At 32.5% G+C, this 23,168-nt stretch overlaps 1 non-coding gene across 1 annotated transcript; it reads left to right on the top strand.

Annotated features, from left to right (window-relative positions):
- On the top strand, positions 1–106 carry LOC121231636 (small nucleolar RNA R71). The gene has a single exon (XR_005929692.1). It is a non-coding gene; the product is annotated as a small nucleolar RNA R71 (small nucleolar RNA).
- Positions 107–23,168: the final 23,062 nt, after the last annotated feature.

Below are 23,168 nucleotides of genomic sequence, written 5' to 3'. Positions count from 1 at the left end.
AATCCATGGTGTGGGCACTTTTTTAGCATCAACTTGAAATGTTCTCATGCCTCGTAAAAGGACTCACCTCCGTATTGCTTAAAGTTGGTGATTTCTCGCCTAAGCTAAATGGTTCAGTTAATTGAAAATTTTTTGTGTAAAAATTTTTCCGCTAAATCATCCCATGTAGTAATGGAACCTGGTTCTAACAAGTTTAACCAATTAGTCATAATATCACACAAAGAAAACAAAAATAACTGAAGACACACAACACTGTCGGATACTCTGTTGTACTTAAAGGTGTCGTAGAGTTATAGAAACCACTTCGAGTGCTGATTTGGGTCTTTCACCATGTTTCCTTTGAATGGAAGTGTGTTTTAGATCATCTTAATAGCGCTCATATTTATCTCAAAAGTATTGGCGTTAATAGCTGGCCTCTCAATACTGCCTCACACAGTATCTAGTGTAGGTATGGATACTCGTACAATGTCCTTTAAACCATTAAGATTTCTACATGGATGTTCACTTGTTGCTCTTATGGATTGTCGAACAAAAGATTCTCATAAGGTTGATTAATCACCCTGGATGGATTGGTGCTCATCCGATGGCGTCTAATTACCTACTCTGAATTTGGATATGGCTCGATTAGGCAGCTTCTACTTCGGTCATGAACAACCTAAAAAATTAAAATGAAATTAAAAAATTAAAAATTAAAATATTGTATCTATAGTCTTTAACATTCATATTATCTTATTAACTATAAATATATTTTTAAATTTAATGCCAAAACCTCCTCGGCAACGGCGCCAACAACTTGACCGTCATCAAATGTGCGAACATTTGATTAGAAAATACTACACCAAAATATATAAAATTAAGCATCAGTGTCCACAAGTATACGGGTCAAATTGTAATAGTATTTGTTTTACAATGGAGCATAGGGAAGTATTTTGAGGATTGTACCCAAGGGAGGATGGATTAAGTCTATTGAAAATCTTTTTACAATAATAAGTCTAAATGGTAATGGTTAAAATCTATATTACGATAAACCATAAAAGAGATCAATATTAGAAATTAAATAACTAAAATAAATAAACAATAATATAAACAAACAACTAAATCAATTAAACTAATCAGGAAGATTAACTCGTTTCAAGGGTTGTAATTAACTTCATATTAGGTTTTTATGGTGGATTAGTTATTAACTAAACAATTATTGCCTCCCGACCTATAACTAATTAATTAATTAGTTGATACTCACTTATCTCTTGACCTCACTTTATTAACCACGATAAATTACAATTTATTTGACAAAACTTATCTTCCAACCTCGTTTAACCTATGATTACTTCCTAGAGTTGTCAAGCTTAGTGTAACATCCCGATTTTGGGCCTAATCAGAACAGTGATTTCAGGACCACAAATTCGACGTAAGAAAATTCATTTTTATTACAATTTTATGGTCTATAATTTCACGGAATGATTGCGTGAAAATTTCGTTTGAAAATTTTGACGTTTGGGCAATCAATTTAGTCAAAATGACTAAATTGTAAAAAGTTCAAAAGTTGAGTTCCACATGTTAGAAGGGTTAAATTGTTCTGATTTTTTAAATTAAATTTCCTTAAATGGTAATTATACCATTAGTAAGTGATGGACAAAAATAGACATGAAATGGGTGTAATAAAATATTTTTAAGTTTGGGGCGTTTTGGTAATCTAATAATTAAAAGAATTAAAAAGCCAAAATAGCCAAAATTAGCCCATCTTCTTCATACTTCAGCCGAAACTTGCATGGACACCATGGCCAGGGTTTGGTCAAGCTTTCCAACCTCCAAGTAAGTGCGTACTAGCCCCGTTTTTAATGTTCTTTACGTTTTTTAAATCCTCGTAACCCGATTTACCTATTTCTACCATTATTTTGAGCTAAGGCTTAAGTTTAAAAATTTTCCCATGAGTGACATGCTTGTATTTTGATGTCTAATGGTAGAAAATGAGTGTTGGGTGTTAAATAAATGACTTTTACTAAGCGATTTTCGATGAAAACGTTCGAAAGGACCATTTTGTAAAAGTTGTAAAAATGGTATAAAAGTGTGTTTTGATGAGAATTGTGGTTTTATATAGTTATGAAAATGGTTCTTCTAGGCTTAAAGAGTGAGGAAATTGAATAAAAATTATTCTACGAGCCTAGGGCAAAAGTGTAATTTTGACAAAGTTTAGGGGCAAAAAAGTATTTTTTCTAAAATATGATTTTTGGATCACATTAAATAATGTGACTAATAATTAGACTAACTGTGATATTAAAGATCAAGAAAAATGAGGATTGAATCTAGATCGGGTGAAAAATGGAAAATCGATGGTTAGGTTCCTTTTTGCTATTTTGGAGCCGAGGTAAGTTCGTGCGTGAATAATATTGCATTGCTATATTTGAGTTGAAAATTCTATATTATTATTGCACGAATGGCATGATTTAATATATTGAAAAGTGATGAAAGAATGGTATATAAAATTTGTGAGAACAATGATATATGACTAGTAGCACATGAAATGTTTGATGGTTCATTCATTAATGGCTTGTTATATAATAGCTGAATATATTGAGAATTTGATATAACATGATGTTTTATTAATTTGGATAACTTGTGAAAGAGTGAAAAGGAAGGTAAGCCCGTTTGCAAGTCAATAGAATGTGTGAGGTATGTTAATTGCTTAAATGACGATTATATGATAAATGTATGCTCTTGATAAGAATATGACTTGAATGCTCAATGTATGAAAATTTATGAAACATTGACATGATTGATAACAAGAGGAATAAAAATCTCAGTTGAATGAAATAGGATATTCGATGGATTCTTCAAAAGGAATTGATGATAAAAAGGATCTGGCCCGGACGGGTGATCCAGTCCCTATATAGCCCTTCCGAAGAACATGTGTAAACAGATTTAGCCCGGATGGGTAATCTGAATTAGGTTCTAAATTTAGCCTGGACTGGTAATTAAGACCCGATGTCATTTGAGTATATTTCGTTACAAGGTATTTAGCCTGGACTGGTAATCCCGACGATACTCTATGAGTTTATATTACGAGGGAAAATATGAATTGACGGACATGAACTTGTAAAGTGACCTACCCTCCCTAAGACTATGTGTGCTGAAATGGATTTAGCCCGGATTGATAATCCTATTAGGATCTAAATTTAGCATGTACTAGTAATTTAGATCCGATCTTATTTAAGTATATGTCGTTACAAGGGATTTAGCCTGGATGGTAATCCCACCGTAAGAGCAAGGTTCGCGGGAGTGCGTACTTGAAATGATCACTTGTATGAATTGATGGTGAATGGGATATCCATCGAGACTCCGATAAATTCAAAAATATTAATATGAGAAATGAAATAAAAGATTCTTGCCATGATAAACTCATTTATGTTATAAGATAATGTTATGATGGATATGAATTGTCATGTTTGGACGAGTGTTGTGCTAAGTGATAGCACAGGTAAGTATTCGAAACCCACAGACTTCTGATAAGAATGAAAATGAATGAGTGATACTTATGAGAGTAATTTCATGAAAAGCTTGTGATGGTTATCATTTTATTGTACTAAAACAGTTTGGACAGTAGCAGTAGTCCTACTTTGAAAATTCACCAATAATTGTGGAAGTCCAAACAAAGACGAAAGCTTATTGAGTCTAGTTTCACATAGACAAAATGCTATAAGCAAAAGAACTTAATATTATGATATATTCGAATTCTTGTGAGACAGAGTCAGAATGAGTTCGAAATCCCCTATTCTAAATTGGAAAAATCACTAGAAATTGTACCAAAATAATTATGGGTTAGAATTTGTATGACTAAACCCTTAATGAGTCTATTTTCAAGAGAATCAGACGAAAACATTATCTGAATTTTGTACTAAAAGATAAATAAATTTTAGTGAAGAAAGGTTGAAGCTATCAAGCATCAAAACAAGGGGGACTTTAAGGGAATAAACAGTACTTATTGGCTGACCAAAAATTTTGAAAATTTTATGGTAAGAATATATGTGAGTCTAGTTTCAGGTAAAATTTGCAGATCTTAATTTGGAGTCCCGTAGCTCCTGATATAAATAAATTAGTGATTGTGACTCGAGAAAACAGCTTAACTGGACTTTGAATGATTATAAAGAAATTGAAAAATAGCATGTTAATACGTTGCTTATTATTTTTCATGCGAGCTTACTAAGCGTAAAGCTTACTCCCTCCTTTCCATTTCTTTTAGTGTTGTCAGGTAGGCTCGGGGTTAGAGATCGTCGGAGGCAGTGTCATACTATCAAGCCAATACCTTTGGAGTATTGATACATATGTTAGAAATATCAAGTGAGTGGCATGTATAAGGACCTAGTTCTATTACATGTGTTATTATGATTTGGCTAAATGTATTGGCCTATATCGAGTTATTGTATATGGTCATGAGATGTGGCTCATATTGATTATGGTTTGTGAGTCCAGCTAATCATGTTACATTTTAATGCATATGATGTAATTATATGATATGTTTGTTTGCCATGCATGGTTGGTAATATGTCATGTGTGTTAAATGCATGTTTTATGACCAATCGAGGTGGTCATGACCATGAATTAAATTTGTAATATGGTAATAAGATAATAGTGACTTGATCATGGATGTTTGATGTATAAGTTAGTAACCATAGTACAATGGTATAGATGATTAATAAGATGACACGGTCAAATGAATGTGTAATAATGTGGCTAGACTAGTTTATCGGGAGTAGGTGGGACATATGTATAATGATGACCTAATGTTGAATGTGTCTTAATAAAGGGTGTTTAATCACTAAAATGATGCCAGTATTTGTGAGTTTGATATGTATAAGGTTGTAAGGGTTTATGGGAAACATGAAGGCTTGGAAAATAGCCCATGTGTTAGCCGCACGGGAAAAGATACGGCCATGTGTAGCCACACGGGCAAAGATACGGCCATGTGTCTCAGCCGTGTAGAGGACACGACCTAACACACGGGCATGTGGCCTGACCATGTGGTTTAAATTATTTTGTTGACGTCATAAATAGAGAGTTACATGGCCTGAGGACACGGGCGTTTCCCTATGTCCACAAGAGCGTGTGACCCTGTTTCGTGAGAAAAATTTCTAAGTTTTCCCAGAACTTTCCAAAGTTCTCAGTTTAGTCCCGAACCTTTTCTAAAGTATGTTTTGGGTTTCGTAGACCCAAATAAGGGACTATGTGCAGGTGATTGAATGTTTTAAAATATGAATGGAATTTTATGGCTCGGTTTGCATGATTATTTGCGTTTAAGTCTAGTAATGCCTCGTATCCTGTCCTGGCGTCAGACACGGGTAGCGGGTGTCACATTTATTGGTATCAGAGCTATGGTTTAGTCAGTTCTCAGACTAACCTAGCATATGTATGAGAGTCTAGCTATACATGCCACTGATCTGAGATAGTGTGATGTTTCTCGACGCATATGATAGCCACTTTATTTAGACAAAGGCATTCTCCAACCGAGCTACATCCGACCATATTGATTGTGATAAGGAGGTATTTGAGTAAAGCATGGTTATGAGAAGTTGAAACTTGAAAAGGTACGAATAAGATTCATAATACTCTATTTTGGATAAAATGTCATAATCCTGATTGGATATTATAATTTGATGGATTGAAATGAATTATTGAAATGAGATAAAGGATTATGTGGCATAATGAACTTACTTATGATTGATTGATAATTTCATGATGTATGTGACTAAATTTGTCGAGTAAATGCATGTGTTTAGATAACTTATCAAAAATATTAATGGGATGAATATTCATGTATATCTGTTTGGATGATTATGATTGGCAAGTTTGTATAGCTTGAGTAAATGTGTTAAATTGCTTGGACTGATTTATATGATTGTAATGATATGTCTAAATGATGGTGTACGAGTTAAAAGTATAGATTGTGATAAACTTATCCATGTTTATTGGCCCTTGTATGATATCATGTGCATGACTTGTATGATTAAATGAATAGATAAATAAAGTTATCTAAAAAGCATGGAATGCATGCATAAGTATACTTGTTAAAATGAGATAACTGGAAAGTGGGCATAAAATCAACATGAATGTTAGTTTACCCGAAATGAATGACATGATTATGATGATGTTGCTATGATGATGAAAATTATGTTACATGTATATGTATATGAGAGTCGAGTCAGAGGCCCTACGACTCCCTCCCTCTTACCAAAGTGGTGTTTTATAATGGAAATTCTAGAGATTTGTGTTGAACGAGTTCTTAGGTAAGAAACCAAAGATTTCAATGATAGAATGGTTATAAGCATGATTAGAGATTGAGAATGGGTTGATAAGTACAAACATAAGCTAGAAAGGTATCGAATTAACTGAAAGATTGTTTAATTTTCGCAACATCGCAGTTAGTGAAAAAGGTTAATTTTGGTAAAACGATTTATACTGGTATGACATTGAGAAATGTATTGATTGAAAATTCCCTCATGAGATGATCTCCTTTAGTGAAGGAATAAAATGAGATTTTTGATGCAGAAAATAGTTAAAGGAATAATGTTCGAATGTGAGATGTTTAGGTATGGTAATTATAGTAAGCAGATGATGGTTGTCTCTCTTAAGGCACTATAGGAGTCCATTTATTTCTGGAAATTTATTGTAGTAGTTGTATATTCTCTGATGAATTTTTGTAATATGGAAATGTTCCCTAATCTTAATGATAGACAAGGCATTGTCAGTATGATTGGATTTTCTTGTTTTGGATTTCTTTATGTTGGATTTCTATATTCTAGATTTCTCCATTATGGATTTCCTTATCTTGAATTCTTGGTTATCTTTATCTCGTAACTTGTCTAACATGGCTTGTAGTTAAAGTATGACTTTTAGCTTGCGATATATATATCAAGTATGATTATACTTCCGATTTGATCATGGTAATCTGGTGATCTTAATATTTGGATGTCTTTAAATTTTCATATAAGGATTTAACATTGGCAAAGGCTTAAGTGGTAAAATTTTTGTCTTGTGAAATTAATGGCTTAATTCGATTGGTAAAGTTTGGACAGATGAGAACATTGTTAATCAAAGCCTTTGAACTGGTCTAGTCTGTGTTGAGCAAAAACTTTCTGATTTTCAGTGATGTGTTGTTGTTTGAATGGTGATGTGCTTTAAGACAACAAGACAAGTGATAGCTTAAAGTATCTGATGTTATAGAAGACCTGAGTTTACTATAGTGTAAATGACTTGGGTATTAAAAGATGATGAGATGGTTATTGTATGATCCTTGTGTAAGAATATTTGAATGTTAATGGGATTAAAGCCGAGCATCAGGTTCTACCAAAGTTATCTCTGCCAGTATAGATATTAGGATGGAAAATGAGAAAGGATTATCCTCAAGGCCCTATCAGGATCATTCCTGTCTTTGAAAGAGAAAAATGTCAAGTAGCTTATTGTTAAATATTTGACAAGATATGTAAATCATGCTGGTATGTACTAAATTTTCACTCATCAGGTTCGAGGAATTTTGTGTCTTTATGAATGTTGGACATCTTGAGATTCTAGTCTCCACTAATCGGATTAAGATCCAAGTTTCATATCATGATTTCTTGGGAAAGCTAGAGGAGGCTTTGAAATGAAAGGTAACTAAGAATTGAATTGGAAAATAATCGGACTGTGTGGAATTATAACGAGTATGATGTCGAGATGAACTGGCTAGTTTCACTATTCGAATTTGAAAAAGATTTAGGTATGAATGTATATGTAACATGATAGTATGGATCGGACTTTTGAGTACACGAACTTTTTTTTATAGAGATTAAGCTTTAGTGAAAGTGTTGTAAAGCAAAAACCACTCATGATTCTTGTATGTGGAATTTAAAGAGATAGGTAGTAAAAGCTCGGCTTCAGTGAAAGTTCTTTGACATCGATTATAAGATTGAGGAAAATAAGTGAAAACCCAAAACCAATTTTCAGGTAAGATTTTCGGGGATGAAAATCCCTAAAGGGGGAGAAATGTAACATCCCGACGTAATAAAATTCATTATTATTATTATTTTATGGTCTACAATTTCACGGAATGATTTTGTGAAAATTTCGTTTGAAAATTTTGACGTTTGGGCACTCAATTTAGTCAAAAGGACTAAATTGTAAAAAGTACAAAAGTTGAGTTCCACATGTTAGAAGGGTTAAATTGTTATGAGTTTTTAAATTAAAGGTCCTTAAATGGTAATTATACCATTTGTAAGTGATGGACAAAAATAGACATGAAATAGGTGTAATAAAATATTTTTAAGTTAGGGGCATTTTGGTAATCTAATAATTAAAAGAATTAAAAAGCCAAAATAGAAAAAATTAGCCTATCTTCTTCATGCTTCAACCAAAACTTGCATGGACACCATGTCTAAGGTTTGGCCAAGCTTTCCAAGCTCCATAGTAAGTGCGTACTAGCCCCGTTTTTAATGTTCTTTACGTTTTTGAAATCCTTGTAACCCAATTTACCTATTTCTACCATTATTTTGAGCTAGGGTTTATGCTTAAAAATTTAACCATGAGTGACATGATTGTATTTTGATGTCTAATGGTAGAAAATGAGTGTTGGGTGTTAAATAAACGACTTTTACTAAGCGATTTTCGATGAAAACGTCCGAAAGGATCATTTTGTAAAAGTTGTAAAAATGGTATAAAAGTGTGTTTTGATGAGAATTGTGGCTTGATATAGTTATCAAAATGGTTCGTTTAAGCTTAAATAGTAAGGAAATTGAATAAAAAATATTTTACGAGCCTAGGGGCAAAGTGTAATTTTGACAAAGTTTAGGGGCAAAAATGTAATTTTTTCAAAATATAATTTTTGGATCACATTAAATAATATGATGAATAATTAGACTTAATGTGATATTATAGATCAAGGAAAATGAGGATTGAACCTAGATCGGGTGAAAAATGAAAAATCAACAGTTAGGTTCCTTTTTGCTATTTTGGTGCCAAGGTAAGTTCGTGCGTGAATAATATTACAATGCTATATTTGAATTGAAAATTCTATATTATTATTTCACAAATGACATGATTTAATATATTGAAAAGTGATGAAAGAATGATATATAAAATTTGTGAGAACAATGATATATGACTAGTAGCACATGAAATGTTTGATGGTTCAATCATTAATGGCTTGTTATATAATAGCTGAATATATTGAGAATTTGATATAACATGATGTTTTATTAAGTTTGATAACTTGTGAAAGAGTGAAAAGGAAGGTAAGTCCGTTTCCAAGTAAATACAATGTGTGAGGTATGTTAATTGCTTAAATAACGATTGTACGATAAATGTATGCTCTTGATAAGAATATGATTTGAATGCTCAATGTATGAAAATTTATGAAACATTGACAAGATTGATAATAAGAGGAAGAAAAATCTCGGTTGAATGAATTAGGATATTCGAAGGATTCTTGAAAAGGAATTGATGATAAAAAGGATCTAGCCCGAACGGGTGATCCAGTCCCTATATAGCCCTCCCGAAGAATATGTGTAAACGAATTTAGCCCAAATGGGTAATCCGATTTAGGTTCTGAATTTAGCCTGGGTTAGTAATTAAGACCCGATCTCATTTGAGTATATATTATTACAAGGGATTTAGCCTGGACTGGTAATCCCGGCAATACTCTATGAGCTTATATTATGAGGGATTTAGCCTGGACTAGTAATCCCCCTGTAAGAAAAGAGATTCATGGGAGTGTGCTCTTTAAAAGGGAAAATACGAATTGACGGAGATGAACTTGTAAAATGATCTACCCTCCCGAAGAATATGTGTGTTGAAATGGATTTAGCCCGGACAAATAATCTTATTAGGATCTAAATTTAGCCTGGACTGGTAATTCAGACCCGATCTTATTTGAGTATATGTCATTACAAGGGATTTAGTCTGGACTGGTAATCCCAACGATACTCTATATGTTTATATTACGGGAGATTTAGCCTGGACTGGTAATCCCGCCATAAGAGCAAGGTTCGCGGGAGTGCGTACTTGAAATGATCACTTGTATGAATTGACGGTGAATGGGATATCCATCAAAACTCTAAGAAATTTTAACGAGATTATTATGAGAAATGAGATAAAAGGTTCTTGCCATGATAAACTCATTGATGTTATATGATACTATTATGATGGATATGAATTGTCATGTTTGGACGAGTGTTGTGCTAAGTGATAGCACAGGTAAGTACTCGAAACCCATGGACTTGTGATAAGAATCAAAATGAACGAGTGATACTTATGAGAGTAATTTCATGAAAATCTTGTGATGGTTATCATTTTATTGTACTAAAACAGATTGAACAACAGTAACAGTCCTACCTTGAAAATCCACCAATAATTATGGAAGTCGAATCAAAGATGAAAGCTTATTGAGTCTAGTTTCACATAGACGAAACGCTATAAGCAAAAGAACTTAATATTATGAGATATTCGAATTCTTGTGAGACAGAGTTAGAATGAGTTCGGAATCCCCAGTTCTGACTTAGGAAAATCACTAGAAATTGTACCAAAATAATTATGGTTAGAATTCGTATTACTAAACCCTTAATGAGTCTATTTTCAAGAGAATTGGACGAGAAAATTATTTGAATCCCGTACTAAAAGATAAATAAATTTTAGTGAAGAAAGGTCGAAGCTGTCAAGCAACAAAATAAGGGAGACTTTAATGGAATAAACTGTGGTTATTTACTGGACAAAAAATTCTAAAAATTATATGATAAGAAGATATGTGAGTCTAGTTTCAAATAAAATTTTCAAATCTTAATTTGGAGTCTCGTAGCTCCTGATATAAATAAATTAGTGATTGTAACTCAAGAAAATAGCTTAACTTGACTTTGAATAATTATAAAGAAATTTAAAAATAGCATGTTAATACATTGCTTATTATTTTTCATGTGAGCTTACTAAGCGTAAAGCTTACTCCCGCCTTTCCATTTCTTTTAGTGTTTTCAGGTCGACTCGGGGTTGGAAATCGTCGGAGGTAGTTTTACACTATCAAGCCAATACCTTTGGAGTATTAATACATATGTTAGAAATATCAAGAGAGTGACATATATAAGGACTTAGTTCTATGGCATGTGTTATTATGATTTGGCTAAATGTATTGGCCTATATCGAGTTATTGTATATGGCCATGAGATGTGGCTCGTATTGCTTATGGTTTGTAAGTCTAGCTAATCATGTTATGTTTTAATGCATATGATGTGATGATATGAATATGTTTGTTTGCCATGCATGGTTGGTAATATGTCATGTGTGTTGAATGCATGTTTTATGACCAATCGAGGTGGTCATGACCATGAATTAAATGTATAATATGGTAATAAGATGATAGTGACTTGAACATGGATGTTTGGTGTATAAGTTAGTAACCATAGTATAATGGTATAGGTGATTAATAATATGACAGGGTCAAATGAACGTGTAATAATGTAGCTAGACTAGTTTATCATGAGTAGGTGGGACATATGTATAATGATGAGCTAATGTTGAATGTGTCTTAATAAAAGGTGTTTAATCACTAAAATGATGCCATGATTTGTAAGTTTGATGTGTATAAGGTTGTAAGGGTTTATGGGAAACATGAAGGCTTGGAAAATAGCCCAAGTGTTAGCCACACGGGCAAAGACACGACCATGTGTCTCAACCGTGTGGAGGACACGGCCTAGCACACGGGCGTGTGGCCTAGCCTGTGGTTCAATTTGTTTTTATGGTGTCAAAAACAGAGAGTTACACAGCCTGAGGACACGGGCGTGTGACCCTGTTTCATGAGAAAAATTTCTAAGTTTTCCTAGAACTTTCCAAAGTTCTCAGTTTAGTCCCGAACCTTTTCTAAAGTATGTTTTGGGTTTCGCAGACCCAAATAAGGGACTATGTGTATGTGATTGAATGTTTTAAAATATGAATGGAATTTTATGGCTTATTTTGCATGATTGTTTGCGCTTAAGTCCGGTAATGCCTCGTATCTTGACGCAACGTCGGATACGAGTAGCATGTGTTACACTTAGGATTTAAGAATGTGTAACTTAAACCAACTAATTCTATTGAGAAACCCTTAGTCCTCCGTTAATCATGTCCCCGTCCACTGTTAATCTTTTGTAAAAGATTTAGCCAATCATGGTATTCATATTTTCAAACTCAATTGAATTAAACATGTAAACAAACACTATTAAATCTAAAGAGATAAGAGATGCATAAATAATCTTGTGGGTTTCAATTGAAGCACGGAATAGTGAGTCTCTCAATTGGAAAAATCAAATCTTGTTTCTTGGAAAAGAGAAATAAATTGATTACTTTGATATTGTAAAGAACTCTTAGATTAAAAACGGTTCCAAGAGAAATGAACAAAGTGTTTTTAAGAAAAGAAAAGAAAACTTAATCTAAATCCTACTCTTGAACTACTAGAGTCTTTGGATGTGTCTAAGATAACTTAGTTACATCAAACCCCTAAGGTTTTATTTATAGGAGTGTAGGCAGGCCCAATTAGGTCTTCAACACATCCTAGGTCTTCGTATAAAGTTGATTGTAGAGACGAAAATAGCCCCCGAATGCTTGGGCACTACATCGAGGCTGTGTCACACCATAGGCCTTGCATGGTGCGACATGACTTGCAAATTATGCCTACTTGGGTTTGTTTCACACCTGAAAATAGGGCCTATGAGTTTTAGGGGTATTTTAAAAATTTTAGCCTTAGAGTGATCAAAATTTTGTGACATGATATATCAGTAATGTTTTCGATTATGATTTTTAGAAAATTAAATCAATTTCTGAAAATGAGTTCTAAATACCTTTAATTTTTCAAAAAGGACTAATTTGTAAAATAGTCAAAAATTAGAGTTTTTATGAAGCAATTTAACTAGATTTTAAAATTCAAGCTACAACCCCCATTCTCCAAATTATATCACGTAAAAACAACCCTCAAAGCTAGTGTTGCCGTCTCTTGATTCTCTCTTGCTATTTCAATCAATTTTGAACTCCAATTCTTAATCCTCGTTGATTTCTATCACCCTTGAAGCTTAAACCTCTATAAAAGACCAAGAAAAACACCCAAAAGTACTATAGTTCCTCCATTGTCAAGCTTTTGGGTTTTTCAAGTTTTCGATCAAACGTTCAATTTTTCATCAACTAAAGTAACAATTCATCTTCCTATTAGTTTTAAATGTTATTTAGTCTTTAAAACCAAGTTTTTAGCCATTAAATTGCATTTTCAACAAAAGCTGAAAATTAGGTTGTTAATGGTGGATTTCGGGATTTTGCATAAAAATATGGTTTCAAAGTGTTTTTCAACTTATTTTAACATGATTAGAAGTTTTCTAAACTTACTTTGAAGTTTCATTAAAGATTTCTTGAGTTTTAATGAACTTTCGAAAAATAGTCATAAAACATGTCAAAAAAAGTCAATATCATGAATTGAGTAGTTTTGTGTAGTTTAAAGGTTAAGAATTAGTCGTAGGTGAATTATAATGTAACAGCCCGTTTTTAGGGTTAATCAGAACAGTGGTTTCAGGGCCACTAAATCTGACGAGTAGGTTTGTAAATATTATATTTAATATTTACGAGTTAATTGTGATTTTAAAAATGTTTTTGATATTGTGATTTTCGTTTTATAAGCGATTTATTAAGTTCAAGTGGTATGACCTTAAGGTTAAGTGGGTTTAGAAAATGAGGTATCGGAACCTCGTTTCTATAAACCGAGTCGTAAATATTTTTATAAATATTTACGGAGTGGCAATAAGATGGTAATAAAGTTTCGTTGAAAAATTTTATCATTTCGATAGTAAATTAAGCAAAAAGGACTAAATCGCGTAAAGTTTAAAACTTGTGTGCTATTAATTAAGGTGTCTAATAGCTATGGTTTATTAAAGTGAAAGTCTTTATAAGAATATTAGACCATTTTTGTGTTAATGGATGATAGTGCAAGAGTAGTTGGAGTAGTTTTAAATGTTTTTGAAGGTTAATATTGTAAAATAGCTAATAAGTGTTTTAATAAATAAAACAAAATAAAAATTTGGCTTCATTCTCATCATCTATTGCCGAAAGTTAAAAGAAAAAGAAGCCATTGAAGCTTCAAAGTATTCGGCCATTGCATGTTAAATTGGTAAGTCCATTTTGACTCGGTTTTTAATGATTTTTACGTTTTTGAGATCGTTACTTCGTAATCTAGCTAGCCCGTACCTCTAATTTAAAATTGTTAAAGTATTTGGATGATGCCATTATTGAATGTTTGAGTATCTTGATGTTTAATGATAGAAAATAAATCTTTGATGTTAGATTAATAAGTTTTGTTAAGTGAATTTTGGTAAAAATGTCAATTTTGGATTAAATTGTGAAATGTGGAAATTTAGTAGTTAAAATGTGAAATTGTGAAATATATGGGTTGTTTGAGTGTCTTTGAAGGTGTTTGATGTTTTTGGTATTAAATGTGATGATAGATGAGGTGAGCTTGATGAATAAGGATAGTTGTGGATATGGATGCCGAATGTGGACTTAAGAAATTAATTGGAAAATTTGTTGTTTATTTAGGTGATAGAAAGTATGAAATGGTCTTATGTGATACGTGTATATAAGTAGATGGAAATGAAGTGTCGTATATTTTTTGTGTATGGGATTAATTGCACTTTGATTATAATGTGCATGATTATTACTATGTTTAATATGTGTGAAAGCCGAATATACTCATAATACAATGCTTGATTAGTTGATTAACAATAAGTTAAGTTTGTTTAATCCAAGCTCAAGAGCACAAGGAGCCAATTTTGGATAAAGGGAAAGCGAAACTAGTCGATTAGTCAATCCGTAGTTATTCGATAAAATCCAAGGTAAGTTCTTAATTGTTTGTGTTTGATCATGTTATATGCTTAAGAGTTGAGTAATCATAATTAAGAAGATGTTTGATTGTATATATATACATATGTTCTTTGTGTTGAATGAATATTAAATTAAAGTTATGAGTCGTATGTGACTAGCATATCTAGTCGACTTTGATACTATTAAATGATGTACTAAGATATGTGTTCCAATGTGGAAATTAAACCCTATGTGGTTGAAAGGATGAAAATCTTTGTTCATAGATATGTATTTCAGTTATACGTAATTGAAGTATAAGTTATGAAAGTATGAAAGAACAAGTGAATTGTTTATCGAAATGTGATATTCAGGCCTCGGCCTAGCAAGCTTTAAGCTGGTGAATAATATTATCGAGCTTCGGGCCTAGCAAACTATAATGCCGATGAGATAATATCGGGCTTCGGGCCTAGCAGGCTATAATGCCGGTGAAATGATATCGGGCTTCGAGCCTAGCAGGCGAAATGCCAGTGAATGAGTTCAGACTTAAAGTCTAGCAGGCTTCGTGCTGATGATGAATTCGGGTTTAAAACCTAGCAAGCTAAATGCCGGTGATTTGATAAAATTCTAAGACTATGAGACCTTGTGTTAAATCGGCAATTAAATTCGTTCAATACATTAAGTTGGCCAGATATGTGATATATACTTATGCATGTTAGATCGATTGGAATTGAATCATGAATGTGAAATGAGAAGCATAGGTGAAAATGTCATATGTGTATGTGTGTATTTGGTCATGGTGAAAGGTTATATGAATTATGTGAAATACCATTTAGATATGAATGTCGAAAGTAACTATGGTTATGAAATGGTTCAATGGTTGAATTCGGTTGAATTAAAGTTGACACTGAAGTATTTAAATGCCTATGTCATATATGTGAGTAAGGGTAAAACCATCGTAAATTATCAATAAGGGTGGGCTATGTGCGGAACCATCTTATAATTGCTAATTTGAATGGTTGTGTGCAAATCATTGAGCATGATGTATTGTATTGAGATTATGCTTAAGTGAGATTATAGATATGTGATGAAATTGATTGGTGATATACATTTTTAAATAATGTGAATGCAAAGAATGTGTGAAAGAGTAAATTTGTAATAAATCTGCTTGGGACAGCAACAGTAACTTGATTTTGGAAAATCACCATAAATTGTGGGAGTTGAGTTAGAAGCTGAATAAATTATGTAATTAAATATTAATGAGTCTAGTTTCTTATAAAAGAAACCGTGCAAGAAAAGAATTGTTGATAATGAGATATTTGAAGTGGCGGGGGACAGAGTCAAATGACTTTAGGGTCCCCTGTTCTGTTTTTTTTAGAAAATCATTATAATTTGTACAAAAATGGTTATAAGATAAAATTTATATGCTTAGACTCCTTAATGAGTCTAGTTTTCAAATGAAATCAACGAGAACATATTTTGAATTCTGTACAATGAGAAATTTGGTTCGTAGTGAAGAGTTTTCAGATTAGTCAAACAGTGAAAAAAGGGAAACTTTAAGAAAAATCTGGTATTGATTGGTCAAACCAAAAATTCTGAAAATTTTATGGATGGAAGATATATGAGTCTATTTTCAGGAAAAATTAACGGCAATTGATTGGAGTTTTTTAGCTCTAGTTATAAATAATTTAGTGACTGTTGCTCAGGAAGATAACTTGTAGTGAATTTGTGACTATGTTGTAAACATTGATAAAACTTGTTAATGAGTTGCTTATTGTTTTCTTATGAACTTACTAAGCGTAAAGCTTACTCCCCTTTTCTTTCCCATATTCCCTAGGGTTTCCTGGTTAGCTCGGGTTGGAGGCCGTCAGAGATATCATCACATTGTCGAGTCTACGCTATCGGCGTAAGAAAATCTTAGTGTTTCAAGTCTATGGCATGTATAGGATTGTAAAATTGAGTGTGTAATATTATTATTAAGCCAAAGACTTTGGCTTGTTATTAAGGTAGTTTGATTATTCATATGCTTGTATGTTGTTATCTCCTGTGATGTGATTTATTGCATGTATATTTAGAATTTGAATTGTGATTTATTGTTGAGTAAGTAAATGATACAAGACTAAGATATTGGTAAATATTTAATAATGCCTCATGAATGTTTTGGGGCCTTGTAAGCCCGATTATAGGATAATATACGCGTGTATGAAAAGTTTAAAATTGATCAAAAAAATTTACGGCCTGGTTTTATATAAATGGTTGAGTTTAAATCTGGTAGCACCTCAAACCCTGTTCCGGCGAGGGATATGGGTGAAGGGTGTTACATATAAGATGAATGGAATTGGTTTTAGGTGAAAATATTAAGTATGGATCGAGATATTTGAATTTAAAGTTTGTTATGTTATAAGTTTCGGTTACATGATAACTTAGTTTAGGCTTATTTTTTGTATGCTTGTAATGAGTCCTTGGCTGATTTTTGGATGTATTGTTGTGTGAATTTGTTGTGTTGAAGTTCCAGATTCGATAGAACATTTTACGAGTGGAGGTAAAGGGAAGAAAAAGCTAGTTTGAGCTTTTAGCTTTAAGGCAAAAGCGTAGTTGGTGAGTGTTTGGGATAATTACTTGTGGACATGATTCAATGCATTATTTGGGAATTTAGTAGTAGCCTAAACCCTACTCTAAATTTCTATTGTAAGCTTTCTCATACCTATACTAACTTGTGAATAAAGTTCTTATGTGTTTGTGAATATGTGAATTGAGATGAGATGCTATAACATATGATATGTGGTTATGATAACTGTTGTGAAAGTGAAAATGTGTACTTGTTATGTATATGTTAAATATTAGCGATAGTGTTTTGCTAAAAATGCAAATATGGAATGATTGTGCACAAATAATTGGTAAGTGATGTGTGTTTTATTTCGGATATTTTGGCCATATGATTATTGAAACCGTTGGATATAGTTGGCATGCCATAGGATTATGAGTACTCACCTATATGTACAGTGATTTGGGGCGTTGAGGCCCTAGGATATGTTGGAAGGATAAAGGAATGTGAGATAAGCTCCATTCAACAGGACATGTGAGGGGAAATAATGAGAGTGTTAGTTTTATGCTTCACTTTTGAGACATTTTTGACTCTATAAGTCTATGTTTGGTGTGTTGGAGATCTGTGTATCCGATGAGTGATGATAGAGCTCACTTTTATGTTTCATAGCTCAAGTGTCAAATTATCTTAACTTATGAATATGTGTGTATTGTGATGTGTGTTTAGTATGACATGTGACCATTATGCAATTTATCTATAAAGATGCTTAGAGTATCATGGTATATGCTTGAATGTTATGTGATCTAACGAGTATTATGACATATGCTTGAACGTCATAAGATTATATAAGTATGGTGATATATGCCTGTATGTTAGGTGACTATATGTGAAATATGTTTTACGCTTAAAAGTGAATATGTTCACCATGTAAAAGAACTAGAAAATAATGCACGAGTAAGAATATTATGACACTAAAGTTGGGACTGTTAAGGTTGTGCTATATGGTTGTTTGGTTAATGCTTGATGAACTGTTTGCATGGTAGTTGTTCTAGGCATTCACTGAACTTGTTAAGCTCACCCACTCCCTTCTTTAACCATTCAGATTAATTGTGTACTAATGTGTGTAGTGTAGTTCCGAGACGTGATCCAAGCAAGGCTTTTGCACCATTTCGTAGGTGTTCTATATTTATTTACATTTTGGGGAAAAAGGCAATATGATAGACTTGTTTATAGCCATGTAAACTTCTAGACATTTTGCTAGTTTTTGGTTCGGTTTATCAAGATTACATGTTATTATTGTGCTTGATTTCATTAACATGAGGATGGATTGACATTACTTGCTCTAACATGATTTTGCAATTTTAAACTGCTAATTAGCCTGCTGAATGATTAATTGTTGAAGCAATTGATGTAAGATGTTGGGAACTAAATTGAAACGGATTAATTGCTAATATAGGATGTGTTTTTGAGGTCTGGGGTAGAGGTAACGATAATCAGGTTTTAAAATCGATACCTCTATGTTTTGAGACGTGCAGGAAGTTAGAATAGAGGTTTGGTATTGATACATTTGCTCGAGTATCGATACTCGGGGTTAAAGTATCAATATTTCATGACAGGTACCGAAAATTTTCAAGACTTTGGATTTTTAATCGAGAAATAGAATGCAAGTTTGGTATCGTCTTTGTAGGTGGTATCGATACCACTTAACGTAAATATCAATACCCTAGTGTCAGTATCAATACCTACGTGACAGTTTTGAGATTTTGTTAAATGGACCTTATGCATGTTTGGTTATTATTTTCAAACGTTTCAATATATGTTCAGCATGTATAATTGATAAATAAGAATATGTTCGGTCTAATACCTATACGAATGATAATATGAAAGACATTTCATTTAGAATGAGCTTTTACTTGTTGTGTATGACATTAGACGGTGGTGTAGCATCTGGATATTCAGGCTTGGCGACCAGGCTGGGTAAGGGTTCTTATAGTTCGTGTCGTACTTTAATGGCTCGGGAATCTTGTGCATCACTCGCCCCTTGATCCTACATCTATTAAGCCCTAAATTAAGCATCCTATACACTCAAATCAACATATTAGAACTACTTAAGGCCCGTGCCAGTCTAATAGGTCACAAAAACTCACAAAAATTGTGTAAAAACATTTATTTTATTAACTTTTACTACTTAACTACTAAGTACTGAAAATGTGATAATTAATAATAAAAGTGCTAGAAAACAAGCTTTTTAGGTACGAAAATATACCAAAATAACTAGTACATTTGATCACAGGTCAATATCTACTAGGACCCAAGTAGAATAGATCTTAGATTCGTTTATGGATTTATTCACTTGTGTCGTTCATAGAGTAACTGTAACACCCCATACTCGACTTGATCACTGGTCAAGGTACCGAGATGTTACATTCATTGCTGGAGCAATTACAATAATTCCAAGTCGATTGAAAATTCTTATTCAAGTTATTAAGCTCATTATACAATTAAAATATGGTTTATATTTTCGAGCCATATACAAGCTTACGAAAGCTCCTTAGGTGATCAAAAATTGTTTAAGCACTAAATTGTAAAGTTTCAATCTATCGAGTTGACGTCTCAATATTGAGGATACCACATCATGACATTACTCACTAACTATGGCTTATTGTGACTTCAAGGATATCACGTCATGACGTCACTTACTAACTAGGTCTTGTCGTAACGAGCTAGACCCGACATCGCGATATGTGTTTTGTCTTCTAGAATCCTATAAATTTCAATTCACAACTCCTAAAATAAATCAACCAATTCAGCCAACATACCATTTATATACTCCAATTTACAACCTTAAACATACATCACTCAATCACTCAACTTAATACTTAACCGAACATGACCAAGTTTACAAAATTAGCAAGGAAGATAAAATAAATAAAAAAACCATCAAATGCTTCTAGTAGAATTCTTCCACAAACATACTTAGTTTAACTTTATGTACATCCCATGATATTTCCAAACATCAAAATCATACTCTCTTCCAAGCTTCGGTTTGTGATGAGATGAGTAGGGATTGATCTTCACTCTAGAGCTCTAAATCAAATCTTCACCTTTGAGTTAGAAAAATAATGTGTTAAGCTCGCAAAGCTTAATAAGTACATCAAAAATTAAACTTTTCATTTAAATTGAAATCATTACTAGTATATATAAACTTATGAATCTTTACCATCATACTTGAAATTATTTAAATAATAACTATAGTGGGGTATCAAATTAACAATTTATAAGTCACTTACCAATCTCATTATTAAATTCACATATCTTGAAAATCTATATCCCAATTGTAGACTTGATAGAACATATAGGATATGTGGAAAATCAATAATTTACACCAAAGTGCCGCTATTATTTGTACGGGTGTGCTACTGTCACTTGCATTAAAGTGCCACTATCACTCGTATTGTACTGCCACTATCACTTGCGGGCATAAAAAGTTTCCTAATGGCATGTCATTTATATTCTACTAGTTCTCATTTTGTCTACATGTGTAACACCCTTAACCCGTATCCGTCGTCAAAGTAGGGTTATGAGGCATTACCTGACATAGTACAACTCAAACAGACACTCATTACATTCTATACTTTGTAATTCATCCACACTAAAAACATTTATTTCAACCAATAATTTCGAAACTTTAACACAATTTCAAATTTTATAACTTAATACTTACTTATAATCAAACATGTCTACATAATTAACTTGTACTGAGCATGTGTCAAAATGATTAATACATTAGCTTAATATTAACTATACCACTTCATAATCAATACAAATGCACATTTAAAAATTAAATGAGTCATATTACTTAACTTAAATACCACTCACATATGCGGCATGGACATTAGTTAATATAAACAACATGCTTTGCACATTCATGCAAGTTAAACCAACCACACGGCCAGTGGCGAATACAGGGGGGGTTGGCAGTGGCACTGGCCCCCCCTAAATTGGAAAATTTATGTTTAGGCCCTTAAATTTTTCTTAAAATTTTAAATTAGTAAAGGTAAAATTGTACTTTGGCCCCCCCTAAAATTATAAAATTCTATTTAATCCTTTAAAAATTATAAATATATAGACTATAAAAAATTAAAATTTCATTCGGCCCCCCCTAAAAATTTGTTCTGGCTTCGCCCCTGTACATGGCGATAGTCATACATTTTCATACACTTCATTTAAACACTCATCATTTAAAACTAAACATACCTCTTCTTAGTCACAAAACCATGCCCATATGAATATATTAATTTATACTATTTTGAGCACCAATACCAACTAAAAAAAATACACTCAATCTATATGCCAATTTACCATACTTAAAACACAAACATATGGCCAAATTATTAATCAAATTTAAGAACCAATTATGACCATTTTTAACCATCAACTATGTACCAATGTAAACAACAACCTAATCATTTATTCATATCCAATTTAATAATATACCAATTACCATTTTTGGTCACAATAAATATGATCATAAAACACCTAGTTTACTAGTATATTAATAAGTCTAAATTATATACCAACTTGTCTCTACTTGACCAATTCATTACATTAGCAAACATGACATATGCGTATATATATATATGTATATGAATTCAATTAACAAATCATGACCAAACATATAAGCACATCATCTTCCACTATCAACCCAATTCCTATTACAAAATATACATCCCAATATGTCAAACTTACCATGATGAATAAATCGTGATATACACATATCATTAATTTAAACCATAAATAAATACCGAATACACCCTAAGCATATATCCTGAATATTAACTAACTAATACATGATAAATACTAACTCATCTAGCATCCATTATTTACCATATTACCAAAATACATAATCAAGCTTCATAATATAATATACCATGGATATACTTTCAATAAGTTCAAACCAAGACCAAATATAAACATTAACTTCATAATCAAGCTATTTTCGCATGGCTTCAAATATATACACTTTCAAACTCAAACACATTAAGACTAGCTTATACACATATATACTTCCAAAATCAACTAACACAAAGACTAGTCTAAACATGCCATATGTTCATAGTTTTAAACTTTTGAAATACCAAAATAGTGATCGATAGTGTGACGGATTTCTCTACGATCCCCGAGCTCATAACTAGCTTCCAAAATCTATAAAAACAAAGAACATACACACACAGAGTAAGCTTGAATAGCTTAGTAAGTCATAAGAAAATAAATCAATTCAATGACATTCATAATTCAACTTAATTAAACCGAATCATACTAACCATAACCACATATACAATTATCAAGCTTGCAACTTCATATATCGATACATGTACTTTAGCATTATTTTCCACTTTGTTGAATACACATATATTCATAAGCATATTTAACTCTCACTTTCATAATGCACATTTCATATATTCATATAAAGTATATACTTACCTTACTACTCAATCATTTAACTTAGTACATTCCTGTCCTTTTAGCTCGATTTCACATTCGATCTTAACTCGATATTGCCCATTGAACTATTTGGAATTAATAAGGCTACTAGGATAGTTGAAAAGCTCACATAAGCCAACGTCCCAGATGTGGTCTTACATGTAATCTCATACCGATGGCACTGTCCCAAACAGGGTTTTACACAAACTCATATACGATGCCAATGTCCCAGACATGGTATTCCACATAAATCACAAATCGATGCCAATGTCCCATGCGTGGTCTTACACGAAATCACATATAAAATTCCTATGTCATG

This window comes from Gossypium hirsutum, chromosome A06 (assembly GCF_007990345.1).
Source record: "Gossypium hirsutum isolate 1008001.06 chromosome A06, Gossypium_hirsutum_v2.1, whole genome shotgun sequence".
NCBI classification, from domain to species: Eukaryota; Viridiplantae; Streptophyta; class Magnoliopsida; order Malvales; family Malvaceae; genus Gossypium; species Gossypium hirsutum.
This window is presented reverse-complemented; position numbering and strand designations above follow the sequence as displayed.